Below are 13,753 nucleotides of genomic sequence, written 5' to 3' on the forward strand. Positions count from 1 at the left end.
TCATCTACAAAAAAAAATATAGAAGAGCTTCACTATACCTTTAAGTTAGGAAATAAACAGCTTAGATATGGTAACAAAAACAATACATTAAAATATGCATTGCCTTTATAAATACATTGTTAAGGAATTAAAGACTAAAATAGAGTTAGAAAATAATTTCTAGCATATAAAATGTTGCTTTAGTTTAGATGTTGAGTTGTATCAAAAGCTCTATTGGTATAGGTTTGGTTTCCAGATGTAACACTATTGGGAGGTGGCAGACGTTTTGATAAATGGAGCACAGTGGGCGGTTCACAGGTCATTCGAGTTGCCATTGCAAGCTGTTATGAAACCCTGCTCATCAGGTGAGTACTTTGGTTCTGCTAACATTGTTCATCATTATGTGTTGTGCTGACAACACCCTAAATATGATAACAGGGCCTACATCAGAGAACAGAACATACATAGGCAATTTTTTTAATCTGAAATGAAGATGAGTAGATATTTTACCCATATGCAGTAGTGCCAAAAAAAAATAGTCAGGAAATAATTTTATCAAAGAGTTGAAGGACCTGTACTATTAAAGAAAATAAAATACTGAATAAAGAAATTGAAGAAACATGAAAAAATGTTGTTATCGTATGTCAGAAATGAGAAGAAATTATAATGTTAACGTGTGGTTACTACCCAAAATGATCTATAAAATGAGTACATTTCTGAAGATGTAAATATCTTTCACATAAATAGAAAAAAATGTAATAAAATATGTATGGAATAACAAATGATAGCTAAGAGTCACAAGCAAAACAAAAAAAGAAAAGACATAACAAAGCTGGAGGTATTACACTGCCTGAATTGAAAATGTAGTATAGCTTTTGAAACATCATGCTACAACATGTTAGTGGCATGAAAACAGACACCCTGATCAAAGGAATATATTAGAAAGGGCAGAAACACATCCAAGTGTTTACAGGGTCAACTGTATCGTGAACAATGTGCCACAAATGTACAATGTGGAATGACAGGCACTTTAAAAATGGTCTTGAGATGAATGAATATTTAGATGAACAAAAATACTGTGAAGCTCTGAGTTTATATCGGGGTAAAACAATCACCATAAAAACAGATTAAAGATTTAGAAAACACCAACTGTGCAAATATTAGAATAAATTATAAGTAGAAAGTTCTATGACATTGGTGAGAATAAGGATGGCTATACACATAGAAAAATATGAAAGCAGACAAGTGAGATTATGTAAATCTTAAAGGTTCTTGCAAAGTCAAGGACATAATAAACAGAGTGGAATTAAAATAATGTAATGGGAGAAAATATTTAGGAAGCATACATCTGACAAGGTGTTAAATCAAAATTCTTAAGGAATTCAACTCAGTGGAAAAAAATTAATAATCTGGTTAAAACTTAGCGAAACAACCAGGCACTGCAGGCTCATGCTTAAAATCCTAGCTACTCAGCAGACTTAGAACTGAGGATCACAATTCAAAGCCAGCCCAGGAAGGAAAGAAAGTCTTTGCAAAAATGTTGGAAATTAAAAGAGATGAAGAGGAAAAAAAATGTTGGAAATTCAATTGTGGTTCAAGTGGTAGAGAAATAGCCTTAAGCAAAATAGTTCAGGAACAGTGCCTAGGAAAAGCACCAAAAGAAATTTTTAAAAGGACAAAAGACCTAATAGGAGAAATTTGTGGGAGAAAATATGGGATTAAAAAAAAGAAATGAAAAAATCCATCTCTACATCTAGCAATTTCATACACACACACACACACACACACACACACACACATAAATGGAACCAAGTATGCCATCAAGATTGCTGTTATTTTGATGTTTATCACATCATTTATACAAAAACAAGATAAGGAATTCCATCAACAAATATTAAATAAAGAAAAAGTGGCAAACAGTGGAATATAATTAAACTATAAAAGAAGGCAAGAAAAGAGAATGCTCTACTTTGAGATAGTATGGATGAACTGGAAGGTTATATAGTTAGTGGATGGAATAAGGCAATCACAGGCACATAAATATGTCAATATTACACTTACATGTGAATTTGAAATGAGAGTAGAATGCTGATTAACCTGGGTGGGGAAGCAGGGCTGTGGGGAAGATGCTGTCGAAATCTCCCAGGTTTACCTTGACGGGAGGAATGTGTCTGAAAGATCTATTATCTGTAATGATAAATAAGTTAGGAACAATTGTTTTCTTTAAGATGTGTCTAATAATATACATGAAAATATAATATGTAGGATTATTAATAGTTATTTTAGTATGATATTTCAAAATATATTTTATATAATAAAGATATTGAATTCCAACCTGTCAATTAAGAAGATAAAAGATAAAACTGTACTACGCATTTTCTGATTCATTAAAAATGAGTATCTAAGAAAATATGATAAAACCTTTGAATAAATAGAGATTAAATGAAGTATCATGTCCGTGATGAAATCCTAGAAATAAAAAGGGGCATAAGGTATAAGAAAAGTATATATGTACATATATATATATATATATATACACACACAGAGAAATGCATAGATACACATATTATATACTTTAGTTACCAATAACCTGTCACTATTCATTTAGATATTACAAAAGCTAGTAATGGGAGAAAGTAGATATAATGATTATTTGAGCCTTATATTATTTCTTCAACATTATTGGAAGTCAAAAACTTGAGAACAACTGCATTAAATATTTTATGCAAAATCTACTGGATCAAGATGAATAATTTGTGTATCTCCACATGTAATACACAGCATCTGTCAGAAAGAGGTCTTCTTTTGACATAAAATTGTGCTGGGTAGAATTGGTAAAATTTCGTCTATTACCTACTTCTAGACTCAGATTTTCTACAACTTTCCAATTTAATAAATTACAAAAGCTTAATTATAATTTTCCCAAATAGGAAACCATAGTGAGATGGCACTAAATTAAGATCTGTAAAAAATATTATAAATAGACAGAAGAAGAAGAATTACATTGACTCCCTGGTACTAGTATTTTTGTAATTAATTTTAAAGTATTTTACTGATTTTAATATATTGATTCTATTTGTAGCTATTATATTATTTAATGTTGCTATTTAATTTCTTAAAATATTTCACTGTACTAGAACAATAAGTATTATTATCAAATATTGAGGTGTATTTATCTAAACAGTAAAATGTTTATATTTGATAAAATTGTTCATCAAATTTATTAAATTTATTAAATGTATTAACTGAGTAGAGGTCTTAGTGTTAATGACTAACAAATTTTACAAAACTTAAGTTACAAATAATGTTATATACCTTTCCATAAAAACATAGATTTCCTTTATTGCATGTTAAGAAGGATAATAACAGCACACACAAATACAGACCAGAATAGTTAACTAAATGTGAATGCATCATGTCTTTGTGTGTGTGTGTGGGGGGGGGGGTGCTTGAACTCAGTGCCTGAGCACCGAGCCTGAGCTCTTTTACTAAAGACTACCACTCCATCACTTTGAACCATGCATCTCTTATGGTTTTCTGGTACTCATTTGGAGTTAAGTCTCACACACTTTCTTTCCGGTGTGACTGAACCATGATCCTCAGATCTCAGCCTCTTGAGTAGTAGCTAGAATTACAGCTGTGAACCACCAGTGTCTGGCTTGCATCATGTCTTTTAGAAAGGCACATCACAGACACAAAGCTGCACACATGTTCATAATTACCTTACTTTTCTGTCGACTAAAGTATCTCCACTATTTTCCTCTTAAAAATGATCCTACATTTACTTCCTGATTGTCTTAATATATATTTCCAATTTCGGGAACCAGAATTATCAAATTTCTAGGCAAAGAATCACATAATGTTGTTCACTCTAAATATTCATCTATTCAGTTAATAGAGGGGGAAAGTATAATACAGCACTACTTCTGAAACTTTCAGGCAATTAAATTCTTACCTGGTGCAGATACTCATTTTTGTTTTCTTTTAGTTTCTTTAAATGTCATTGAGGAACTTTTTACAGCATAGAGCAGAAAGGCTTCTTCCTTCGAAGTTGATGCTAAAGCAAATATTCTTTCTTGTGTTAGTCGAAATCTCACAGGTCTTAATGTTTTTCTTTACCTGCATAAATACCTAATTGTGTGGGCTGTGTTTAGTGCCCTTATTGAAAATGCTTCAAATAATCTTGGAATATGAAGAAAATATAAAGTCTTAAGAAATTATATAAAAATTTTGAAATTTTACATTTTGTGCTGACAAAGGCCCTCTCTCTCTCTCTCTCTCTCTCTCTCTCTCTCTCTCTCTCTCTCTGTCTTTCTCTCTTTCTCTCTCTGTCTCTATTTGAGGGACTTTATATAAATATACCATGTTCTAGTTTTAACCAAACCAATTAAATGTCAGTGAATAATGAACTATTTCCATTCTTCAAATACTTTGCAAATTTTGAAGAGCTGATAGAAAACATTTATTCCCTGATAGACAAATCCTCTTTTTCAACACCGATATTAATTTTAGCAGCAAAATGCATGACTATCTCACGTCAACACACATGTAGATCCAACATTACTGCCATACTCAGAGAAATGTATGCAAGGGAACTCAAGTGAGAAATCAAGGTGAGTTTGTTAGATGCCAGGGCTGGAGAACTTCAGCCTGGATATAGGATGTTACACAGCTTTTCTACACATCCAAAATCTTATGATTTTGCTAAATCAAAAACATCTTTGAATGCTGTGAACTATTTGAAACAATCTCAAAAGCATCAGCCCAGAAAAAAATTAATTAAATCTTCATTCTAATGGTGAGAAATTACTTAAGGTAGGATTTATTACTTTCATTTCAATAGTGTGAAATTTATTTAATGATAGATTCATGATGACATATTTTAATGGATTGTAAATTATTGAAGGTTTGGCATATTATTCTCACATAATTTTACATTGTATAAGTTAGGTAATTTTATACTCTTAGATTCCAAGGTAATAAATCATCAGATCTATCTTCTCATCGTTTTTCTGTAGTAAGTTTCACAAAACTGTACATCACAATTACTGCACAGTGGGCATTATCCATGTTAAAATCCTTAAGGCAAGGATGTCACAATTTTAACAATAATGATGAGATTAATAATAATAACTGACTACAAAAATATCAGCTTTCTGTGGGAAACATGTTTTTTCAATCAAATAATGAAACTCTTGAAAATTATGAGTGATACGTCAGGTAAAAATATCTGTATGTTTGTTTAAACATTTAGATTTAGAATAATCAAATGTCTTTCCATTGATTTAGCAAAATTGTTGGCTGGGAAGGTGGTTCTGTGGTAGAGTGTTTGCCTTGCATGCATGAGGCCCTGAGTTCAATTCTTCAGCCAGAAGTGGTGCTGCACCTCAAAATGGTAGAGTGCTAGCCTTGATCTAAATTGCTGAGGGACATTGCCCAGACCCAGAGTTCATGCCCCATGACCAAAAAAAAAAAAATGTTACTAGATCTACATATAAATTTAAGTACTTATTTTGAAATAGTTTATTTTTCTTTAAATTCCTTGGCTAAATTGTATTTAATTTCTTGTATCTTAGATATTCTAACAAGAAATAAATTTGCTCTTTTCTATACCACAACTTAGCAGTTTGTGCTATAATGCAATAAAAGCATTAAAATGTATTTTATTGTGTTGTCAAGGTGGTTTAGATATCTATAGATTAATTCCTTGGCAATTTATGAGACACTTGTACTCATCAAGTGTCTAATTCTGATCAAGAACATTGTATAAGTTAACAAATATTTTTAAGTTCTTATCCAAGTCAGTAAAAAAGCAAAAGAATTTGAAAAATATTATTTGTACTTTTGAAATATAACTACATATGCTACTAATTAAAACTACAAAAATGTCTAAGAAAAATGACCATATTATATGAAGGATTATATGAGCAATTGAATGAATTTTTAAATATTAAAATAATTCCAAATGAAACATTTAAAGGATTATAGCTTTTTGATATTTTCACTGAACCACAAAGATTATTATATTGATCATAAGTCAAAATTATTATTCTTGTACATAGTATACATTGAAAACTTATGTATTTTTGGAATTTCAATTTATTTAGAAAAGTAAATAAGACCATACTTCAGCAAATTCTGATTAATCTGAAATGCTATTACTAATTTTATTTTATAGATTATTTTTAAAATCATCATTGGTTTCCTTTGTAGGTATAAAACTTACATATCAGAACAAATACAATATCATATATCTTAAACTGTGAAAATAATCATTAAGATTCTTAGCTATTTGCTAGCAGTATAACAATAAGTCATAACCCTCAGGACAGTAATGGTTCTGGCATAGAAATCATGGTTCACTCCCCTAAATTTAAACAATAATAAATTCAATAAACTTAAAGTCTTTTATTTTCTTTTTTAAAAAATACTTTTTTATTGCAAAAAACACTGTACAGAGAGGTTACAGTTACATGAGCAAGGTAATGAGTACATTTCCTATCAAGCATTGTTACCTCCACATTTGTTTTCCCCTACCATCCCTTCCCTCCCGTCTCCACAACTACACTCTCCCCTCCCCCCTCCCTTCCTAAATTGTAAAGTTCCTTTTTCAACATAGTGTCTTGAGCATCTCATTGTTACAATGGGTCAACCTCTATTCCTATTTAAGCATTTCTTTTTTTCCCTTCCCCTCCCCACGCTAGAGAAGTGTATATACAAGATGCAGGGCACCAGCATCAAATACAGTGAAAACAGGGGTTATACTGTGGGGAAGGAACATACAAAGAAACAAAAAAAATCACATGATACATTATAAATACGTTAGGAAAAATAGCAAGAAAGTAAAAACCATTTGTGTCCCTATCTTGAGGTTCATTTCGCTTAACATCATCTTATCTGGTCATATGTACATAGCTTTTGACCTTTTCTGCTTGTCCCAGACATATACTAGTTATGGCAAATAAAGGAAACCATAGGACCTATGTTTCTTTGGGTCTGGCTTACTTTCACATCTTGCTCATAAAAACAAACATATTCTGAAAGTGAAAGGCTGGAATAAGATCTACCAAGCAAACAGCCCCCATAAACAGGCAGGAGTTTCAATCTAATACCAGATAAAATAGACTTCAAATTAAAATTGCTGAGAAGAGATAAAGAAAGTCGCTACATACTAATTAAGGGATCTCTCCTTCAGGAGGATATTACAATTTGAAATATCTATTCACCAAAAAAGGGAGCACCCGGGGCTGGGAAGGTGGCTTAGTGGTAGAGCGCTTGCCTTGCATGCCTGAGGACCAGAGTTCGATTCCTCAGCACCACATAAGCAGAAAAAAAAGCCAGAAGTGGCGCTGTGGTTCAAGTGGTAGAGCGCTAGCCTTGAGCTGAAGAGCTGAGGGACAGCACCCAGTCCCAGAGTTGAGGCCCCACCACCGGACCCCCCCCCAAAAAAAGGGGAACACCCATATTTATCCAAGAAACACTATTTTCCCTCAAATCTCACATAGATCCACAGACATTAATTGTTGGGGACTTTAACACACCACTATCCCCATTACATAGATCAACCTGGCAAAAACTCAACAGAGATACTACAGATTTAAACAACTGTATAGATCAACTAGATTTAACAGACATCTACAAATATTTCACCCAGCAGCATCAGAATACACATTCTTCTCAGCAGCACGTCTTTTTTTGCTTATGGCAGAGCTTATCAGTAACAGAAATTGATGAAATGTTATTTGTTATTTTGAAAATTCAGTTAAACCTTTAAAATAAAGTCAAAGTTACAGGTTCTTACAAATTTTCAGAAGGACTGTAGTAACCAAAATAAAACATTTTTTTCTAACGAATTATATGCTATTTTAGTGTTTGGAAAGTAAAATATTTGCCTGATTTCAAAATGATAGTTACTTTATCTTTTCTTTAAGAACTATAGAAGCTAGACAAGAAAACACATGAATAATCTAAATCTGATAACAGGGTAAGTATTCAATGAATATTTTAACTCAGACGGTATATTAGTTAAATGTGTTAATTTCATGTTCATTGATAGTCTTTAAATAAAGAATTATTTTAACCAATTCAAAGCAAATGTCAGTGTGAGTTTTCTCAGCAAGATAATTTATTTAGAGCAAAATTTCTTAAATATTTATTACTTCTTACTGATTTCCTTTACTGCAAAACTTAGCCTGGCACCTTCTTGCTTTTTCTAGAAGAAAATCCAAGCTGTCAAAGCTAGCAAAATATCACTGATTTCACTTGGGTTATAGTCTGCCATAATGACAACATGGATGCAATGGTTTCAAGTCTCTTAAAGAATTCTACAACCTTACTAGTAAAATAAAACATGTGGTTAGAGATAAACTATTTGTAAAAATAGTGTAACATTAAATACATATCCCACAAAATAAATTAAATTGAGGGAAAGGTAGGGTTTAGGAGGGATGGGAGAGAAAAATGGAAGGAGTGCCATTGTTGAAGGTACACTGTATTTCATAAAGTGCTTTGTTGAATGACAACTTTGTACAACTGCTTAAAGATAATACAATATAAAAAGTTAAGAAAACATGCACAAATAAAGATTGGTGGAAATTTCATATGAAAAATATACATATATATTTTATATAATAGCTAATGATCAAAATCAAAAAAAGTTTTCAACTCTAGCTGCAATTCAATTTATAATTTTTCCTTTTCTGACATGGGTTTCTAAGGTATGTTTTTGCTGTACCAGCTACACTAGTATTAACAGTTGATTTACTTGAAATGCAGGTTGGAATTCTTGAGATATAGCCCATGAGTCTCTACATTACCAAGACTTGTAAACTAAATCATTCAACTTAAGTTGTATACATGCTAACATTTCCAAATCATTGTACTTGGAAATCTGTCATGTATGCACCTGATTTGAAAAAAAAAATGATTTTCAAGGAGATTAATTACCTGAGAAGGAGCTTTGAATTTCTTTGAAACTCGTTTCACTAAAACATCTAGTTAGGAATGTTCAACTTGAATTTTTTGTAAAAACATTGTATTTGTTAAAAATGTCTAAGTCTTTCAGTTGTATTTCCAATAATCCACACTTGAGCAGATGAACTGATGATGGCATCATAAAAAGAAAATCTTGGATATCTTGTTTTTCTGTATTAATATGCAAGCCAATTTCATGTTAAACCAGGAAAAGGAGCATTTGTAGATTATACCCATAAATTCTTGTGTTGCATTTCTGAATGCATTTTACCACTGAGGGATTCCAGCATAAGAAAAAAAGTCATCCATTTTCTCTTATTAGATCCTCTTCTTTGGTTCTCTTATTGGTTAAAGAAGATAGAATTTAAGGAATTATCTCTTTTCATTTTCTGGTCCTTAAAGTAAGAACAAGAAGTGATTGTACTAAGATGATGGCTCTTGGGAAAAAAAAGGTGTTCATTGGAAAAGTGCATGCTTGCTTCCTGAAAAATTGGAAACTGTGTGTGTGTGTGTGTGGAGTGAGGGGTGTGACATGAGGGTGTGGTTGTTGGTATTAGGTCTTGAATTCAGTGTCTTGGTGCTGTCCCTCAGATTTTTTTTTTTAACCAAAGGATAGTGTCCTAATACAGCTCCACTTCTGGCTTTTTGGTGATTAACTGAAGACCAGAATGTCAAGGATGGCTTCCCACAGATGGCTTTGAACTGTTCCTGAGTTATCAGCTTCCTGAGTAGCTAGGATCATATGAGTGAGCCACTGTTACCTGGGCAAAATAATATATTTATATTTTACTTGAGGGGGTTATAACAATCATAATAAATGGCATGAAACTGTATGCTTCACTGTTTTGTGGAATTTGCTAGTTTTCTGAGTGTATTATGCATAAAAACTAGCTGTAATTTCAAATTTAAAAACATAGTATTATTTAAATTGAAGGAGAAGACGTTTAGTTGAAAGACAAGAATTTTATAATGGCAATTGTGGTCATGTAAATTGAGAGCATAAGTACAATGGACCAAGATTGAAAGTATAAAGCCTAGAAAATGTAATGACGTGTACAACCTGAAATTTTAACATTCTCAAAAAAAACTTATTTTTCTTTGTGTTGTGTTCCCTTGCATTTATTGTTAACACATTCTGTTTTCATATGCATGCTTCATATTTTTAGAACTGAATATGGAAATCAGGTGCTATCTACAGGTTTTAGGTGTTAATTCCTTATAAAGTGCTATTTACAAGTATTTTGGATAGTTGTCAATACAAGGATATTTTAAATTTAACATGACTTTTTCTCTCTGTTTGTAGTTCAAAATATATATATATATATATATAATATATATATATATATTTCTCTGCTAAGCACTAAAACTGAAAATTTTAACCTGCTACTAAGAGTAATAGATCTAAACCAGACAGGAAAGCATAAGGAATAGTGCTTTATATTTGTTAGATTTACAGGCTTTTACCAGAGCTCTGGGATTAAATAGACTTATAAAATATAACTATGTGAATATTTAGTGATTAAACATAGAAATTATATTTTTATATCTTTTGGTCAATACTTTCTACATATTGCTCTCCCTGTTTGCAAAGATAATCCAATCAGGTCCAAATCCATCACTCATACATGGGTATGAGGACTGAGTATGAATTTAAAAAAAAGAGATAAGAATGGCACAAAAACAGATGAGGAAATGCTTATCATTCCTGGCCATAAAGGAAATGCAAATCAAAGCAACGCTGAGATTTCATCTCACCTCAATTAGATTATCCAACATTGTTAATTCGAGCAACAAATGTTGACAGGGAACAAAAAACCCTACTGCACTTTTCGTGGAAATGTAAACTAATACAACCACTCTGGACAGCAGTCTGGAGGTTCCTCAAAAAGCTAAACATAAGCTGGGCACAGGTAGCTCACGCCTGTAATTCTGGCTACTTAAGAGGCTGAGGTCTGAGGCACATGGTTCAAAGCCAGCCTGGACAGGAATGTCCATGAGACTCTTATCTCCAATAACCCACCAGAAAACCGGAAGTGGGGCTGTGGCTCAAATGGTAGAGTGCTTGCCTTGAGCTGAAGAGCTGCGGGACAGCACCCAGGCCCAAAGTTCAGGCCCCACAACCGACAACAACAACAACAAAACAACAACAACAACAAAAAAAAACTAAACTAAACATAGACCATCCCTATGACACAGCCCTACCACTTCTGCATGTGCACTGAACATCATGAGCCAGGATATGATGAGGACACCTGTACATCATTGTTCCTTGCAGGTGCCCCACAATCGATGAGTGGATCCCAAAACTGTGCTACACATATACAATGGAATTTTACACAGTCATTAACAGTAATAATATTATGTCGTTTACAGGGAAATAGATAAACTTAGAACAAATCATGTTAGGTGAGGTAACCCAAGATCAGAGAAACAAGTCATGGTCCATGTTTTCTCTCATATGAGGAAGCTACCTCTAAAAGACACTAGAACATAGTAAATTATACAGGTCTCTAAACATTCACACACAGTGAGACCAAAGGAAGATACTTTTAGGAATGAACAAAAAGGCACAATGCCTGTGTGCATCTTTTCATTCAAAATAATATTTATCAAAATGAACTCTAGGAAATTGAAAAAAGGTTTTTTTTTTCTGTTTTTGTTTCTTTTATTTTGTTCTATTTGTTTATATATCTTTGCTAGTATAAAGGGAGGCACGGAAATGAAGGGAAAATAGTGAACAAATGCAGCAGTGGTACACATTGGACACTACAACTTGTGGGTGGGGATGGGAGAGAAAAATTGGGAGAAAATGAGGGAAGGGGGCACATTGTACAAAATGAAATATATTCTTTACCTGAGTTGTGTAACTGTAACCCTCTGTATATCACCTAACAACAATTTTTAAAGACTTTTTTTTAAACATTCCTACAGAACAAAATTTCTTCTCATAGTTTCTAGACTTCAGTAGTAAGAAATTGATTGAGACACCCATTTCAATGATAAGCCAGGTAGCGTAGTTCACACCTGTCATCCCGGCTTTTGAAGAGGCTCTAGATAAGAAAATCAGATTTAGAAGCTAACCCCAAGCAAAAGTATGAGATCCTCTCCAAAAATCTCTGAAGGCATAACGCTTTGATGTGTATCTTACACAGAACAGCACCATTTTAATATTTGTGAAATGCTGAGTTTAAGTCTCAATTTATCCAAACAAAACAAAACAAAAAATTAAATACTGAAATAATATAATCTTGAGTAGAACAAAGGTTAAAGAGAAAACTATCGTAAGGTTTGAAGAAGAAATGTGAAAAAACACATGGATAAAATATTTATAATCTTTCTAACTAGCAGTTTGATCATGGTGCTAAGAACAAAGCATATACTTTTTCATCTAAGCCTCCATTTGTGAGAATGTTATGCAAATAATTTAAGAAGTTTTCAAAGGTTTTATATTTTCTTTAAACTAACCACAATGACAATAATAAACCACAGAGATACACAGATATGCTATATTAGGTGTATAAAAAATATGTTGAATGCACATGTGGCCATGGAAAAGGATTACAAAGCAATTTAAAATATATTTAATCTTTGATAAGTCTCATACATCTTGTAATACATTCAGGTATTTAGCATTTACCACAAGTCAAGTATTTGATGCAACGATTACCTCCAATTAACATATACTACGTCAAACAAAGTAATAATCAAAAATATAAAACTCACTCTGACAGTGCAAGCATATTTAACAAAACATGTTGCAATAAATTGAGTGGGAAATGAGAGACAATTATGGAGTAAATTGAGGAAAACTGAAATGCAAGATTGCTTTTTGCTTTGCTGTTAGTAGAATCACTTTTTTTTAAGATCACCCCTGCCTGTGATCATCAGAAGGACTGGGGAAAGGAGGAAACTCAATTAAATATGTTGCACTTCTGTCAAGGTACCCTTCTCATAACAGGCCAACCTGTGAAGAGAAGAAGCCTCATTGCAGTGAGTTTGATAGATCAGGTTGCCAGTTCAGAAGCAGCATGGATAACTGAGAAGATAATATAATGTGTTGCAACAAGACTGAGAATATGAGAAGTACCACAGCTGCCATTCAGGCCCACTAAGACAAAATATGATTCAGTGATGCCTGAGAATCTGGGATAACAGGAACAAAAATTAGAGAAGTCAGCCACTATTTTGAGGCCTAGAGTATTGCCTACTTCTCAGTCTATGGCCACTGGCAGAGAAGCCAAGATGAATTTAACTATAAAATGACCAAGAAACTAAATTCCTAAATCAGTCTCAGAGATGGATCAGATAAAAAGGAAGAGGTGAGTCAGGTGCCTGTGGCTAAGGACTATAATTGTAGCTATTCAGGAGGCTGTGATCTGAGAATAGTGACTCAAAGTCTGTCAGGACAGGAAAGTCCATGAGACCACCAAGAAAGCTGGAAGTGGATCTATGTCTCAAGAAGTAGAACACTCACTCGGAGCAAAAAAAAAAAAAAAAACTCAGGAATAGAACCCAGGCCCTGAGTTCAAGCCCCAGGACCAGCACAAAAAATGGAAGACATGAATAAACCAAATAAGATGTTAGTTGTTATTCCAGAAGAATTAATTGCATTTGGAAAAAGAAATAGGAGAGAAAATAAAGCATTATGCTCTTCAGTGTTACAGTTCTAATCTCTAGTAACTTCCTCAGAATATGATCTTCTGTGGGGATAAAGACTCTTCAGAAATAATCAAGTTGTAGTGAGCTCATTACAGTGAGTTGTAATCAAATACCTGGTAAAGTTAGACAAAAAGCAAGTTGG

This window comes from Dipodomys spectabilis, unplaced genomic scaffold (genome assembly GCF_019054845.1).
Source record: "Dipodomys spectabilis isolate Male_0828 unplaced genomic scaffold, ASM1905484v1 ptg000115l, whole genome shotgun sequence".
NCBI lineage: Eukaryota > Metazoa > Chordata > Mammalia > Rodentia > Heteromyidae > Dipodomys > Dipodomys spectabilis.